The following is a 16,474-nucleotide window of genomic DNA, read 5'->3' as shown; positions in this document are numbered from 1 at the left end:
CAGCTGTGTGAGTCATATTCAGTGAACTTATTCTATAATAAGCACCTACATACTAACTATATTGTCACCACACAAATGTCTATGAGAACAGACAGCCTTCATAATGAAGCAAGCATAGTATGTACCGATCTTTGCGGATTATTAATTACCAGTTAGTAATCCTTCGACCATGAACTATTTAAGTTTAGAGTTATCATCTTTTAGGTCTCATTATTATGATCTCATCACAATCCATAAAAAGCTTTACTCTAAACTGTTTTATATCTTATTTAAACACTTAAAATAGATAAAGCCCGCAATAAAAACAAAACAAGTCTTTTATTAATATCAATGAAATCAAAACAGATTACACAAAAGTTATTCCTAAATCCTCATACATGATTGGACTTAGGACACATCTCTTTCAATCTCCCACTTGTACTAAAGCCAATCACTCTGGTATCTAATACACATCTTGTCTTTATGACGATCAAAGTGACTTTGAGAAAGAAGCTTTGTCAAAGGGTCTGCTATGTTGTTATATGTGTCAACTCTCTTGACTTTGACATCTCCTCTTTCAACAATCTCCCTAATCAGATGAAAGCGCCGCAGGACATGTTTGGAATTTTATGAGACCTAGGTTCCTTGGCTTGTGCTATTGCTGCGTTGTTATCACAATACAACACAATAGGCTCTTCAACGCTGGGAACAACTCCCAACTCAGAAACAAATTTCCTCATCCAAACGGCTTCTTTTGCAGCCTCACTTGTAGCTATATATTCTGCTTCCACTGTGGAGTCAGCCGTTGTAGACTGTTGGGAACTCTTCCAACTAATCGCACCACCATTCAGAGTAAACACGTACCCTGACATGGATTTGTCATCATCACTTTCTGATTGAAAACTAGAGTCGGTATAACCCTCTATTTTCAACTCAGATTCACCACCAAAAACAAGAAAAATGTCCTTAGTCCTTCGCAAGTACTTAAGGATGTTCTTCACTGCTTTCCAGTGGTTTTCACCTGGATTGGACTGATATATGCTCTTCACACTAATTGAATAAGCAACATCACACCTAGTACACAACATCGCGTACATGATAGATCCTATTGCTGAAGCATAAGGAATCTTACTCATACGCTCTCTTTTCTCAGGTGTCTTAGGAGACATCTTTCCAGAAAGGGACACTCCATGGCTCATCGGTATGAGACGTCTTTTTGAGTTTTCCATGCTAAACCTTTTAAGCACTTTTTGGATGTATGTACCCTGGGTAAGACCTATCATTCTTCTAGATCTATCTCTATAGATCTTCATACGGAGAATGTAGGATGCTTCTCCCAAGTCCTTCATGGTGAAGTTCTTCGATAGCCATACTTTGACTGATTGCAGCATCGATATATCATTTCCTATAAGAAGTATATCATCCATATACAATACAAGAAATGTTACCGTGCTCCCACTAACCTTCTTGTAGACACATGGTTCATCTATGTTTTTGATAAAACTAAACTCTTTGATTGTCTCATCAAAAGGGATGTTCCATCTACGAGAAGCTTGCCTTAAACCATATATGGTTCGTAGCAGCTTACACACTAGGTGTTCATTTCCCTTGGAAAGAAAACCCTCTGGCTGTGTCATATACACTTCCTCTTCAAGTTCCCCATTGAGGAAGGCCGTTTTCACGTCCATTTGCCAGATCTCATAGTCGTAGTAAGTAGCAATCGCAAGCAAAATCCGAATTGATTTTAACAGGGCTACAGGACAAAAAGTTTCATCAAAGTCAATCCATTGCCTTTGTTTGAATTCTTTTGCCACGAGCCTGGCCTTATAGGTCTCCACCTGGCCATCTGCTCCAATCTTTCTTCTGTATACCCACTTGCACCCAATAGGCTTAACACCTTCAGGAGCCTCAACCAGAGTCCATACTTGGTTGGTATACATAGATTCCATTTCGGATTTTATAGCACTATGCCATTTCTCTGAGTCAACACTATTCATAGCCTCATTATAGGTCACAGGGTCGTCATCATCAATGATTGACAACTCATTGTCATTCTCATTGACAAGGCCATAATACCTCTCAGGTTGGCGAGACACTCTCCTTGACCTACGAATGGGCTGTTCCACAGAAGGTTATTCAGTCTGAACAGGTGTTTCCACTTGATCCGTAGTAGTTTGTGCTTCTTGAACTTCATCAAGTGCAATTTTGCTCCCACTATTTCCTTCAAGGAAAAACTACTTTTCCAAGAAGGTAGCATGTCTGGAGACAAAAACCCGATGATCGGTGTAAAAGTAATACCCTAAAGTCTCTTTAGGATATCCCACAAAATTACATTTTACGGATCGAGATTCCAGCTTATCTGAAAGAGATATGTCCTAAGTCCAATCATGTATGAGAATTTAGGAATAACTTTTATGTAATCTGTTTTGATTTCATTGATATTAATAAAAGACTTGTTTTGTTTTTATTGCGGGCTCTATCTATTTTAAGTGTTTAAATAAGATATACCACAGTTTAGAGTAAAGCTTTTTATGGATTATGATGAGATCATAATAATGAGACCTAAAAGATGAAAACTCTAAACTTAAATAGTTCCTGGTTGTAGGATTACTAACTGGTAATTATTAATCCGCAAAGATCGGTACATACTATGCTTGCTTCATTATGAAGGATGTTTGTTCTCATAGACATTTGTGCGGTGACACTATAGCTAGTATGTAGGTGCTTATTATAGAATAAGTTCACTGAACATGACTCACACAGCTGAACAACTGATGGAGTTCACTCATGTATCAGCAGTTGTTCACATAGTGATAATTGTACAAGTATCCTTAGACTTGAGGTCATCATAGTCATCTTGTGTACACTGAACTATGCTTTGGTTTAGTTCTTAGTCTCCAGGGACAATTATAAGGGCTCTACTGGGTATAGGAATTTGTACACGAAGATAGTGTATGATCAATAGAGGATCTACCCCTTCCAGTGAAGGAAGAGAATGTTTAATGCTGATCCACTTATGCTAGTTCAGGAATCTATCGCCAGAGTGAATAAAATTAGAAAGGAGTTTCTAATTTACATTAAATAGAACTAAGCATAGTGAATGGGAAAGCAAGTGATTAAATAAGATAGGCTTGACACAAGTTCCATGCCTTGTATTTAATTGTGACATTGCAGGGTAGAAGGAATTAATTGTACGGTAACTACTCACTGAATAGGTTCTTGGTATTTTAAGCAGTGAATTCGTATTATCCGGATAGTCGCGATATGCTGAGAAGTATCCCTCACGATGTAGAATAAATATGATTAATTAATTAATCATATTTAATGAATTAGAGAATTTATATAAATAATGATAAAATAGTTTTATTATTATTTAGTTCTACTACCGGCTTAATATTGAACCTACAGGGTCACACCATAAAAGAGAATGATTTAATGGTGCAGGAATTAATTAATAATGGCTAATAATTATTTATTTATGAATTAAATAATTAATTGGCAAATTTAATAATTGATTAAATAAGATTTAATTGATTATAAATTAATTTAGAAAAGTTCTTAATATTATTAATTAAGAATTTAATTTTTGGAAATTAAATCAAGAGAGAGAATTATTTCTAAAGTGTTTAGAAAAAGAATTAATAATTAAAAGGTGTTTTAATTATTAGTGAGAATAATAAAGGGTTAATAATAATAATATTTTATGGGAAATTTTCAGTTGAAAATTTTTCCTATAAATATACCATTATAAACCCTATTTTTGCCTCAACCCAAAAAGATTTACATAACCCTAATTCTCTCCACCTCCGCCTCCCTTCATTACATCGTTTTCTTGGTGGATACCGGTGGAGTGCTTCACCCTTGATGAGCAGTTGTTAAGGATCTCCGCTCGTTGTTTTGGATCGCTTTTAAAGGTTAGAAATCGATCCCTCGATTTAATTCATGATCTGTATGCGTATTATATGGATTTTATATCGTAATTATTTCTAAATCCGTGATAGATAAAATCCTACAATGGTATAGGAGCATAGGTTGTATGCATATAGATATGTGGTAAAAATTTCAGAATTTTATATGCTTGAATAAATTAATTATGATTTTTACAAGTTATATCATGGATTAATTATGACTGATTAGAAATTGTTTCTCAATATTATTTTGACTGAAGATCTGGGTTCTACAAGTATTGTAGATCGTCTGGGTATTTTTTTCATAATTTTATGATATATGGATTAATTGTTATGAATTTTTGAAGTTGTTTCAATTAAAATTCGTAATTAAAATATATGTATATATAGTATATATATATATTTGTTTTGCTGAAGAATAAAGTAAAGCATGTACTGTTATTCTTCTGTACTGATGTTGATGTTGGCGGCACGGAGTTCGGTGCAAACGGCGGCGGCGGCTGCTCAAACAAAAAAAAATAAAAAATAGGGGTGTCGCGCATTCTGGGAATGCGTTACACCCTGTGGCGCATTCACGGAATGCGTTACACCTTTTAATGGTTTAAAAGGGCTGTAATGCATTACCGGAATGCGTTACAGGGCTTGTAACGCGTTCCTGTAATGCGTTACAGCCCATCTGTTATTTTTAAAATTTGATTTCTGGGAGTTTCGTAACTCCGTTTTGGGCGTACAATATATCGTTGGATTCATTTTTCTGAGACGGATCTAATGGAGTTGTCAAATATTTTTTATATAATAGTTTTGAACTGTTTATATTCCCGAAAGTGTTTTAAAGCATGTTTTAATTATTTTAATTGCTTTTAAATGCTATAATAAATTAGTACATCATTATATCAATGTGTGACATGATAATTTCTTACTTGCTCACTTGTTTATTTATTTTTATATATGAGATATATGCCTATGTTTACCATGCGATGATAGATTTAGGTGAACTTAAATCAAGATAAGGCGTGCTCTAGAAAATCTAGAATAGGAATCGTTTCCTGCCTTAATATAAATATTATGAATACGATCATGAGATTCTTGTGTTTATGAAACACGTAATTGAATATGAATTTTCAATATTGAGAGAAAGGATGATTCTGTCAATAATAGATTTCTATCTGTAAGAAAGGGTTATTAAGTGACGCCTCTTGACAATGCTCCACCCGATCTGGGAATCATCTGATTATCGATTATTGATTTGAAATATTTAATTTAAAAGGAAGAATCTCTTTATAATATGATTATGATTGTAACGTAATATAATCCCTCAATAATTAAATAATATCAAGTAGTAATTGGCCAATGACACAACGGGCATGTGTCGGACATAGCCTTCCAACATGATAGAAAGTGGTTCTTATTTTTAAATCATTGTCATTTAGTGCCACAGCCGAGGGCTTTGATTTCGAAATAAGAAATACTTGTCTATTACATAGAGATGTGTACATTGAATTAGAATCTAAAGGTCGTTACGTGCCACAGTCGTGGGCCGTTGGAGACAGATTCAATTGTATAAAATGTTGGGTTAGAATTGACTTAGAATATTGAGTTTGTCGTGCCTTAGCCGTGACTCAATTATTCAAGAGGCTAAAGTTATATTAGGGAATAACATAAGATGTAGTTGACAAGAGTTGTCTGCCTATTGAACATCACATGACGTTTCGTGCTACAGCCGAGGTTGTGTGATAGAATGTAGGATCCCTATTCCCACTAGAATTATGAATGCTTAATTTTCACTTAGGGGGTTGAATAAATTAGATAAACTAGTGGGAGACACTTATGAATAAAGACCCGATTCATATAGTGTTTTGAAATGAAATTGAATATTTGCTAAATGTTGTTATGTGTTTATCATTTACAGATTTACTATATTCGTCATGTCTTCTGCACTATCACTCCGGAGCATACTTGATGCTCACAATTTGACTGGTCCTAATTTAGCTGTTTGTTTTCATTGTAACAAGTTGGGGCACTGGAAGAGGAACTGCAAGGTTTACCTTGAAGAATTGAAGAAGAAGAAGGGTAATATGACTACCACTTCTGATTCAGGCATGTTCATGACCGAAGTTCATATGTCACTAGGTCAAATTTCTACTTGGGTATTAGATACCGCCTGTGGTTCTCATATTTGCAATTCGTTGCAAGGACTAAAGGGAAGTAGGACTCTTGAAAAAGATGAGGTGATTCTACGTATGGGCAATGGAGAAAGGGTTGCGGCCATATCTGTAGGATCATTTAGTTTACATATGCCTACGGGCAAGACTATTATTCTGAATAATTGTTATTACGTTCCCACTATAGTGAGGAATATTGTTTATATTCCTATGTTGGACATGGATGGTTTTTCATTTATTATTAAGAATAATGAATGTTCTATTCCTAGAGATAATGTTCTTTATGGACGTGGTATTTTGAATAATGGTCTGTATGTATGTGACGTAGAGCATGATTTACTTCAGATTGAACAAACTAACAAAAAAAAACGAGATGATGAAAATCTGACCTATTTATGGCACTATAGACTAGGTCATATTAGTGAAAATAGACTACGGACATTGCATAAGGAAGGGTTACTTGACCCCTTTAATTTTGAATCATATCCTACATGCGAGTCTTGTCTATTGGGTAAAATGACCAAATCTCCATTTAGTGGACATGGAGAGAGGGCTGCAGATTTGCTAGGATTGGTACACACAGATGTATGTGGACCAATGTCTACGCAAGCCATGGGTGGATTTTCGTACTTCATTACTTTCATAGATGATAGATCTAGATTTGAATATGTGTATTTGATGAAACACAAGTCTGAAGCCTTTGAAAAGTTCAAAGAATATAAACATGAAGTGGAGAAACAAACCAAACACAGTATTATAACTCTTTGATCAGATCGAGGTGGTGAATACTTGAATGGAGAGTTTCTAGATTATCTCAAAGAAAATGGTATAGTCTCCCAGTGGACTCCTCCATATACTCCATAGTTAAATGGGGTATCTGAAAGGAGAAATCGAACTTTGTTAGACATGGTTCGGTCCATGATGAGCTATGCGAATCTTCCAGTATTCCTATGAGGTTATGCATTGGAAACCTCGGCATATTTACTGAATAAGGTGCCTTCCAAATATGTTCCTCAAGCTCCATATGAGATATGGAAAGAAAGGAAACCGAGTCTTAAACACGTTAAGGTTTGGGGATGTCCAGCTTATGTCAAGAAAGTTGACCCAGATAAGCTGGAATCTCGATTCGTAAAATATAATTTTGTGGAATATCCTAAAGAGACTTTGGGGTATTACTTTTACACCGATCATCGGGTGTTTGTCTCCAGACATGTTACCTTCTTGGAAAAGGAGTTAGTCCTTGAAGGAAACAGTGGGAGCAAAATTGAACTTGATGAAGTTCAAGAAGCATAAACTACTACGGATCAAGTGGAAACACCTGTTCACACTGAACAACCTTCTGTGGAACAGCCCATTCGTAGGACAGGAAGAGTGTCTCGCCAACCTGAGAGGTATTATGGCCTTGTCATTGAGAATGGTAATGAGTTGTGAATCATTGATGATGACGACCCTATGACCTATAATGAGGCTATGAGTAGTGTTGACTCAGAGAAATGGCACAGTGCCATGAAATCTGAAATGGAATCTATGTATACCAACCAAGTATGGACTCTGGTTGAGGCGCCTAAAGATGTTAAGCCTATTGGGTGCAAGTGGGTATACAAAAGAAAGATTGGAGCAGATGGCCAGGTGGAGACCTATAAGGCCAGGCTCATGGCAAAAGGATTCAAACAAAGGCAAGGGATTGACTTTGATGAAACCTTTTCACCTGTAGCCCTGTTAAAATCAATTCAGATTTTGCTTGCAATTGCTGCTTACTACAACTATGAGATCTGGCAAATGGACGTGAAAACGGCCTTCCTCAATGGGGAACTTGAGGAGGAAGTGTATATGACACAGCTAGAGGGTTTTCTTTCCAAGGGAAATGAACACCTAGTGTGTAAGCTGCTGTGAACCATATATGGTTTAAGGTAAGCTTCTCGTAGATGGAACATCCGTTTTGATGAGGCAATCAAAGAGTTTGGTTTTATCAAAAACATAGATGAACCATGTGTCTACAAGAAGGTTAGTGGGATCGCGGTAACATTTCTTGTATTGTATGTGGATGACATACTTCTTATAGGAAATGACATATCGATGCTACAATCAGTCAAAGTATGGCTATCAAAGAACTTCACCATGAAGGACTTGGGAGAAGCATCCTACATTCTCGGTATGAAGATCTATAGAGATAGATCTAGAAGAATGATAGGTCTTACCCAGGGTACATACATCCAGAAAGTGCTTAAAAGGTTTAGCATAGAAAACTCCAAAAGAGGTCTCATACCGATGAGCCATGGAGTGTCCCTTTCCGAAAAAATGTCTCCTAAGACACCTGAGGAAAGAGAGCGTATAAGTAAGATTCCTACTGCTTCAGCAATAGGATCTATCATGTACGCGATGTTATGTACAAGGCCTGATGTTGCTTATTCAATTAGTGTGACGAGCAGATATCAGTCCAATCCAGGTGAAGACCACTGGAAAGCAGTGAAAAACATCCTTAAGTACTTGCGAAGGACTCAGGACATTTTTCTTGTTTTTGGTGGTGAATCTGAGTTAAAAATAGACGGTTATACTGACTCTAGTTTTCAATCAGAAAGTGATAGCAAATCCATGTCAGGGTACGTGTTTACTCTGAATGGTGGTGCGATAAGTTGGAAGAGTTCCAAACAGTCTACAACGGCTGACTCCACAGCGGAAGCAGAATATATAGCTGCAAGTGAGGCTGCAAAAGAAGCTGTTTGGATGAGGAAATTTGTTTTTGAGTTGGGAGTTGTTCCTAGCGTTGAAGAGCCTATTATGTTGTATTGTGATAACAATGCAGCAATAGCACAAGCCAAGGAACCTAGGTCTCATTAAAGTTCCAAACATGTCCTGCGGCACTTTCATCTGATTAGGGAGATTGTTGAAAGAGGAGATGTCAACGTCGAGAGAGTTGACACATAACAACATAGCAGACCCTTTAACAAAGCCATTTTCTCAAAGTCACTTTGATCGTCATAAAGACAAGATGGGAATTAGATACCAGAGTGATTGGCTTTAGTACAAGTGGGAGATTGAAAGAGATATGTCCTAAGTCCAATCATGTATGAGGATTTAGGAATAACTTTTATGTAATATGTTTTGATTTCATTGATATTAATAAAAGACTTGTTTTGTTTTTATTGCGGGCTCTATCTATTTTAAGTGTTTAAATAAGATATACCACAGTTTAGAGTAAAGCTTTTTATGGATTGTGATGAGATCATAATAATGAGACCTAAAAGATGATAACTCTAAACTTAAATAGTTCTTGGTCGTAGGATTACTAACTGGTAATTAATAATCCGCAAAGATCGGTACTTACTATGCTTGCTTCATTATGAAGGATGTCTGTTCTCATAGACATTTGTGTGGTGACACTGTAGCTAGTATGTAGGTGCTTATTATAGAATAAGTTCACTGAACATGACTCACACAGCTGAACAACTGATGGAGTTCACTCACGTGTCAGCAATTGTTCAAATAGTGATAGTTGTACAAGTATCCTTAGACTTGAGGTCATCATAGTCATCTTGTGCACACTGAACTATGCTTTGGCTTAGTTCTTAGTCTCCAGGGACAATTATAAGGGCTCTACTGGGTATAGGAATTTATACACGAAGATAATGTATGATCAATAGAGGATCTACCCCTTCCAGTGAAGGAAGAGAATGTTCAATGCTGATCCACTTATGCTAGTTCAGGAATCTCTGGCCAGAGTGAATGAAATTAGAAAGGAGTTTATAATTTACATTAAATAGAACTAAGCATAGTGAATGGGAAAGCAAGTGATTAAATAAGATAGGCTTGACACAATTTCCATGCCTTGTATTTAATCATGACATTGCAGGGTAGAAGGAATTAATTGTAAGGTAACTACTCACTGAATAGGTTCTTGGTATTCTAAGCAGTGAATTCGTATTATCCGGATAGTCGCGATATGCTGAGAAGTATCCCTCACGATGTAGAATAAATATGATTAATTAATTAATCATATTTAATGAATTAGAGAATTTATATAAATAATGATAAGATAGTTTTATTATTATTTATTTCTACTACCGGCTTAATATTGAACATACAGGGTCACACCATAAAAGAGAATGATTTAATGGTGGAGGAATTAATTAATAATGGCTGATAATTATTTATTTATAAAATAAATAATTAATTGGCAAATTTAATAATTGATTAAATGAGATTTAATTGATTATAAATTAATTAAGAAAAGTTCTTAATATTATTAATTAAGAATTTAATTTTTGGAAATTAAATCAAGAGAGAGAATTATTTCTAAAGTGTTTAGAAAAAGAATTAATAATTAAAAGGTGTTTTAATTATTAGTGAGAATAATAAAGGATTAATAATAATAATATTTTATGAGAAATTTTCAACTAAAAATTTTGCCTATAAATATACCATTATAAACCCTATTTTTGCCTCAACCCAAAAAGATTTACAAAACCCTAATTCTCTCCACCTCCTCCTCCTTCATTACATCGTTTTTCTTGGTGGATACCGGTGGAGTGCTTCACACTTGAGGAGCAGCTGCTAAGGATATCCGCTCGTTGTTTTGGATCGCTTTTAAAGGTTAGAAATCGATCCCTCGATTTAATTCATGATCTGTATTCGTATTATATGAATTTTATATCGTAAAAATTATTTTACCATGATTCCGTGATAGATAAAATCCTACATTATCTGGGTCAACTTTCTTGACATAGGATGGACATCCCCAAATCTTAATGTTTTTAAGACTCGGTTTCCTTTCCTTCCATATCTCATATGGAGTTTGAGGAACAGATTTGGAAGGCACCTGATTCAGTAAATATGTTAAGGTTTCCAATGCATAACCCCATAGGAATACTGGAAGATTCGCATAGCTCATCATGGATCGAACCATGTCTTACAAAGTTCGATTTCTCCTTTCAGATACCCCATTCAATTGTGGAGTATATGGAGGAGTCCACTGAGAGAATATACCATTTTCTTTGAGATAATCTAGAAACTCTCCATTCAAGTATTCACCACCTCGATCTGATCGAAGAGTTATAATACTATGTTTGGTTTGTTTCTCCACTTCATACTTATATTCTTTAAACTTTTCAAAGGCTTCAAACTTGTGTTTCATCAAATACACATATCCGAATCTAGATCGATCATCTATGAAAGTAATGAAGTATGAAAATCCACCCATGGCTTGCGTAGACATTGGTCCACATACATCTGTGTTTACCAATCCTAGCAAATATGTAGCCCTCTCTCCATGTCCACTAAATGGAGATTTGGTCATTTTACCCAATAGACAAGACTCGCATGTAGGATATGATTCAAAATCAAAGGGGTCAAGTAACCCTTCCTTATGCAATGTCCGCAGTCTATTTTCACTAATATGACCTAGCCTACAGTGCCATAAATATGTCAGATTTTCATCATCTCGTTTTCTTTTGTTAGTTTATTCAATCTGAAGTAAATCATGCTCTACGTCACATACATACAGACCATTATTCAAAATACCACATCCATAAAGAACATAATCTCTTAGAATAGAACATTCATTATTCTTAATAATAAATGAAAAACCATCCATGTCCAACATAGGAATAGAAATAATATTCCTCACTATAGAGGGAACGTAATAACAATTATTCAGAATAATAGTCTTGCCCGTAGGCATATGTAAACTAAATGATCCTACAGATATGACCGCAACCCTTGCTCCATTGCCCATACGTAGAATCACCTCATCTTTTTCAAAAGTCCTACTTCCCTTTAGTCCTTGCAACGAATTGCAAATATGAGAACCACAGGCGGTATCTAATACCCAAGTAGAAATTTGACCTAGTGACATATTAACTTCGATCATGAACATGCCTGAATCAGAAGTGGTAGTCTTACTACCCTTCTTCTTCTTCAATTCTGCAAGGTAAACCTTGCAGTTCCTCTTCCAGTGCCCCAACTTGTTACAATGAAAACAAACAGCTAAATTAGGGCCAGTCAAATTGTGAGCATCTAGTATGCTCCGGAGTGATAATGCAGAAGACATGACGAACATAGTAAATCTGTAAATGATAAACACATAACAAGACTTAGCAAATATTCAATTTCATTTCAAAACACTATATGAATCGGGTTTTTATTCATAAGTGTCTCCCACTAGTTTTTCTAATTTATTCAACCCCCTAAGTGAAAATTAAGCATTCATAATGCTAGTGGGAATAGGGATCCTACATTCCATCACACAACCTCGGCTGTAGCACGAAATATCATGTGATGTTCAATAGGCAGACAACTCTTGTCAATTACATCTTATGTTATTCCCTAATATAACTTTAGCCTCTTGAATAATTGAGTCATGGCTGTGGCACGACAAACTTAATATTCTAAATCAAGTCTAACCCAACATTTCGTACAATTGAATTAGTCTCCAATGGCCCACGGCTATGGCACGTAACGACCTTTAGATTCTAATTTAATGTACACATCTCTATGTAATAGACAAGTATTTCTTATTTCGAAATCAAAGCCCTCGGCTGTGGCACAAAACGGTAATGATTTAAAAATAAGAACCACTTTTTATCATGTTGGAAGGCTATGTCCGACACAAGCCCGTTGTGTCATTGGCCAATTACTACTTGATATTATTTAATTATTGAGGAATTATATTACGTTACAATCATAATCATATTATAAAGAGATTCTTCCTTTTAAATTAAATATTTCAAATCAATAATCGATAATCAGATGATTCCCAGATCGGGTGGAGCATTGTCAAGAGGCGTCACTTAATAACCCTTTCTTACAGATAGAAATCTATTATTGACATAATCATCCTTTCTCTCAATAATGAAAATTCATATTCAATTACGTGTTTCTTAAACATAAGAATCTCATGATCGTATTCATAATATTTATATTAAGGCAAGAAACGATTCATATTCTAGATTTTCTAGAGCACGCCTTATCTTGATTTAAGTTCACCTAAATCTATCATCGCATGGTAAACATAGGCATATATCTAATATATAAAAATAAATAAACAAGTAAGCATGCAAGCAATTATCATGTCACACATTGATATAATGATGTACTAATTTATTATAGCATTTAAAAGCAATTAAAACAATTAAAACATGCTTTAAAACACTTTCGGGAATATAAACAGTTCAAAACTATTATATAAAAAATATTTGACAACTCCATTAGATCCGTCTCGGAAAAACGAATCCAACGATATATTGTACGCCCAAAACGGAGTTACGAAACTCCAATGCATAACCCCATAGGAATACTGGAAGATTCGCATAGCTCATCATGGACCGAACCATGTCTAACAAAGTTCGATTTCTCCTTTCAGATAACCCATTTAACTGTGGAGTATATGGAGGAGTCCACTGGGAGACTATACCATTTTCTTTGAGATAATCTAGAAACTCTCCATTCAAGTATTCACCACCTCGATCTGATCGAAGAGTTATAATACTGTGTTTGGTTTGTTTCTCCACTTCATGTTTATATTCTTTGAACTTTTCAAAGGCTTCAGACTTGTGTTTCATCAAATACACATATCTGAATCTAGATCTATCATCTATGAAAGTAATGAAGTACGAAAATCCACCCATGGCTTGCGTAGACATTGGTCCACATACATCTGTGTGTACCAATCCTAGCTAATCTGCAGCCCTCTCTCCATGTCCACTAAATGGAGATTTGGTCATTTTACCCAATAGACAAGACTCGCATGTAGGATATGATTCAAAATCAAAGGGGTCAAGTAACCCTTCCTTATGCAATGTCCGTAGTCTATTTTCACTAATTTGACCAAGTCTGCAGTGCCACAAGAAAGTGAGATTTTCATTATCCCTTTTTCTTTTATTAGTTTGTTCAATCTGAAGTAAATTATGCTCTACGTCACATACATACAGACCATTATTTAAAGTACCATGTCCATAAAGAACATTATCTCTAAGAATAGAACATTCATTATTCTTAATAATAAATGAAAAACCATCCAAATCCAAAATAGGAATAGAAACAATATTCCTCACAATAGAGGGGACGTAATAACAATTATTCAAAATAATAGTCTTGCCCGTAGGCATATGTAAACTAAATGATCCTACGGATATGGCGGCAACCCTTGCTCCATTGCCCATACATAGAATCACCTCATCTTCTTCAAGAGTCCTACTTCCCTTTAGTCCCTGCAACGAATTGCAAATATGAGAACCACGGGCGGTATCTAATAACCAAGTAGAAATTTGACTTAGTGACATATTAACTTCAATCATGAACATACCTGAATCAGAAGCGGTAGTCTCACTACCCTTCTTCTTCTTCAACTCTGCAAGGTAAATCTTGCAGTTCCTCTTCCAGTGCCCCACCTTGTTACAGTGAAAGCAAACAGCTTTGCTCTTGGGGTCTTCAGCTTTTGGTGGAACCGGCTTTTTCTCACCTACTTTCTTCTTCTTGGAAGGGTTCATCTTTCTTTTCTTAGGATTGGAACCTTTACCAATTAGAAGAACAGAACTCTTCTTAGGGGGAAAATTCGATTCCGCAGTCTTCAACATGTTGTGGAGTTCAGGCAGGCTGACATCCAGCTTATTCATGTGAAAGTTCACAACAAACTACGAGAACGAACTCGGAAGTGATTGCAAGACCAAGTCTTGGCTCAGCTCCCCATCCATGGCAAAACCAAGTTGTCCAAGACGTTCAATCAAATTGATCATCTTAAGTACATGGTCATTCACAGATGATCCCTCAGACATCCTACAACCGAACAGCTCCTTTGATATCTCATATCGAGCTGTCCTCCCTGCCACATCATACAACTCTTGTAGATGCATAAGGATAGTGTGAGCATCCATATGCTCATGCTGCTTCTGTAGCTCAATGTTCATGGAAGCTAGCATGATGCATTGAGCAACATTTGCATCATCTATACACTTATGATACACAATATGTTCATCATTATGTGCATCGTTAGCAGGTTCAGTAGGCTTAGGTGAGTCAAGCACATATTCCAGCTTCTCAACCCTGAGAACAATTCTCAAGTTTCGAAGCCAGTCAGCAAAATTAGGACCAGTCAACTTGTGAGCATCTAGTATACTCCGTAGTGATAGTGCAGAAGACATAACGTATATAGTAAATCTGTAAATGATGAACACATAACAACACGTAGCAAATATTCAATTTAATTTCAAAACACTATATGAATCGGGTCTTTATTCATAAGTGGCTCCCACTAGTTTATCTAATTTATACAACCCCTAAGTGAAAATTAAGCATTCATAATGGTAGTGGGAATAGGGATCCTACATTCCATCACACAACCTCGGCTGTACCACGAAACGTCATGTGATGTTCAATAGGCAGACAACTCTTGTCAATTACATCTTATGTTATTCCCTAATAAAACTTTAGCCTCTTGAATAATTGAGTCACGGTTGTAGCACGACAGACTCAATATTCTAAGTCAAGTCTAACCCAACATTTCGTACAATTGAATCAGTCTCCAACGGCCCACGGCTGCAGCACATAACGACCTTTAGATTCTAATTCAATGCACACATCTCTATGTATTAGACAAGTATTTCTTATTTCGAAATCAAAGCCCTCGTCTGTAGCGCGAAATGATAATGATTCAAAAATAAGAACTACTTTCTACCATGTTGGAAGGCTTTGACCGACACAAGCCCGTTGTGTCATTGGCCAATTACTACTTGATGTTATTAAATTTTAGAGGGATTATATTACGTTACAATCATAATCATATTATAAAGAGATTCTTCCTTTTAAATTAAATATTTTAAATCAATAATCGATAATCAGATGATTCCCAGATCGGGGGGAGCATTGTCAAGAGGCGTCACTTAATACCTCTTTCTTACATATAGAATCTGTTGTTGAAAGAATCATCCTTTCTCTCAATATTCAAAATTCATATTCAATTATGTGTTTCATAAACACAAGAATCTCATGATTGTATGCATAATATTTATATTAAGGTCATGAAACAATTTCACTATACTAGATTGTCTAACATACGCCTTATGTTAATTAAGTTCACCTAAATCTATCATCGCATGATAAGTTAAGCATATATCACATATATAAGCATGAATAAACGTAAAGGTAGGCATGTTAAATCATTTAGCATATTACTCTAAGCATTATACATCTCTATGTATCACATGAGGCATTTAAAAGTAATTAAAACAATTAAAAACAGCTTTAATACACTACTGTTAGCTATAAACAGTCCAAAACAATTTCAGAAAATACAATACTATATACCATTAGATGCGTCTCGAAAAGACGAATCCAACGGCACCAAGCACGCCCCAATATGACAAACCATGCGCCCTTACGCGCCCAGAAAAGCTCATCCACGCGCCCCCACGCGCACACGCGCTGTCAGGCGCG

Source organism: Apium graveolens, chromosome 4 (genome assembly GCF_009905375.1).
Source record: "Apium graveolens cultivar Ventura chromosome 4, ASM990537v1, whole genome shotgun sequence".
NCBI lineage: Eukaryota > Viridiplantae > Streptophyta > Magnoliopsida > Apiales > Apiaceae > Apium > Apium graveolens.
This window is presented reverse-complemented; position numbering follows the sequence as displayed.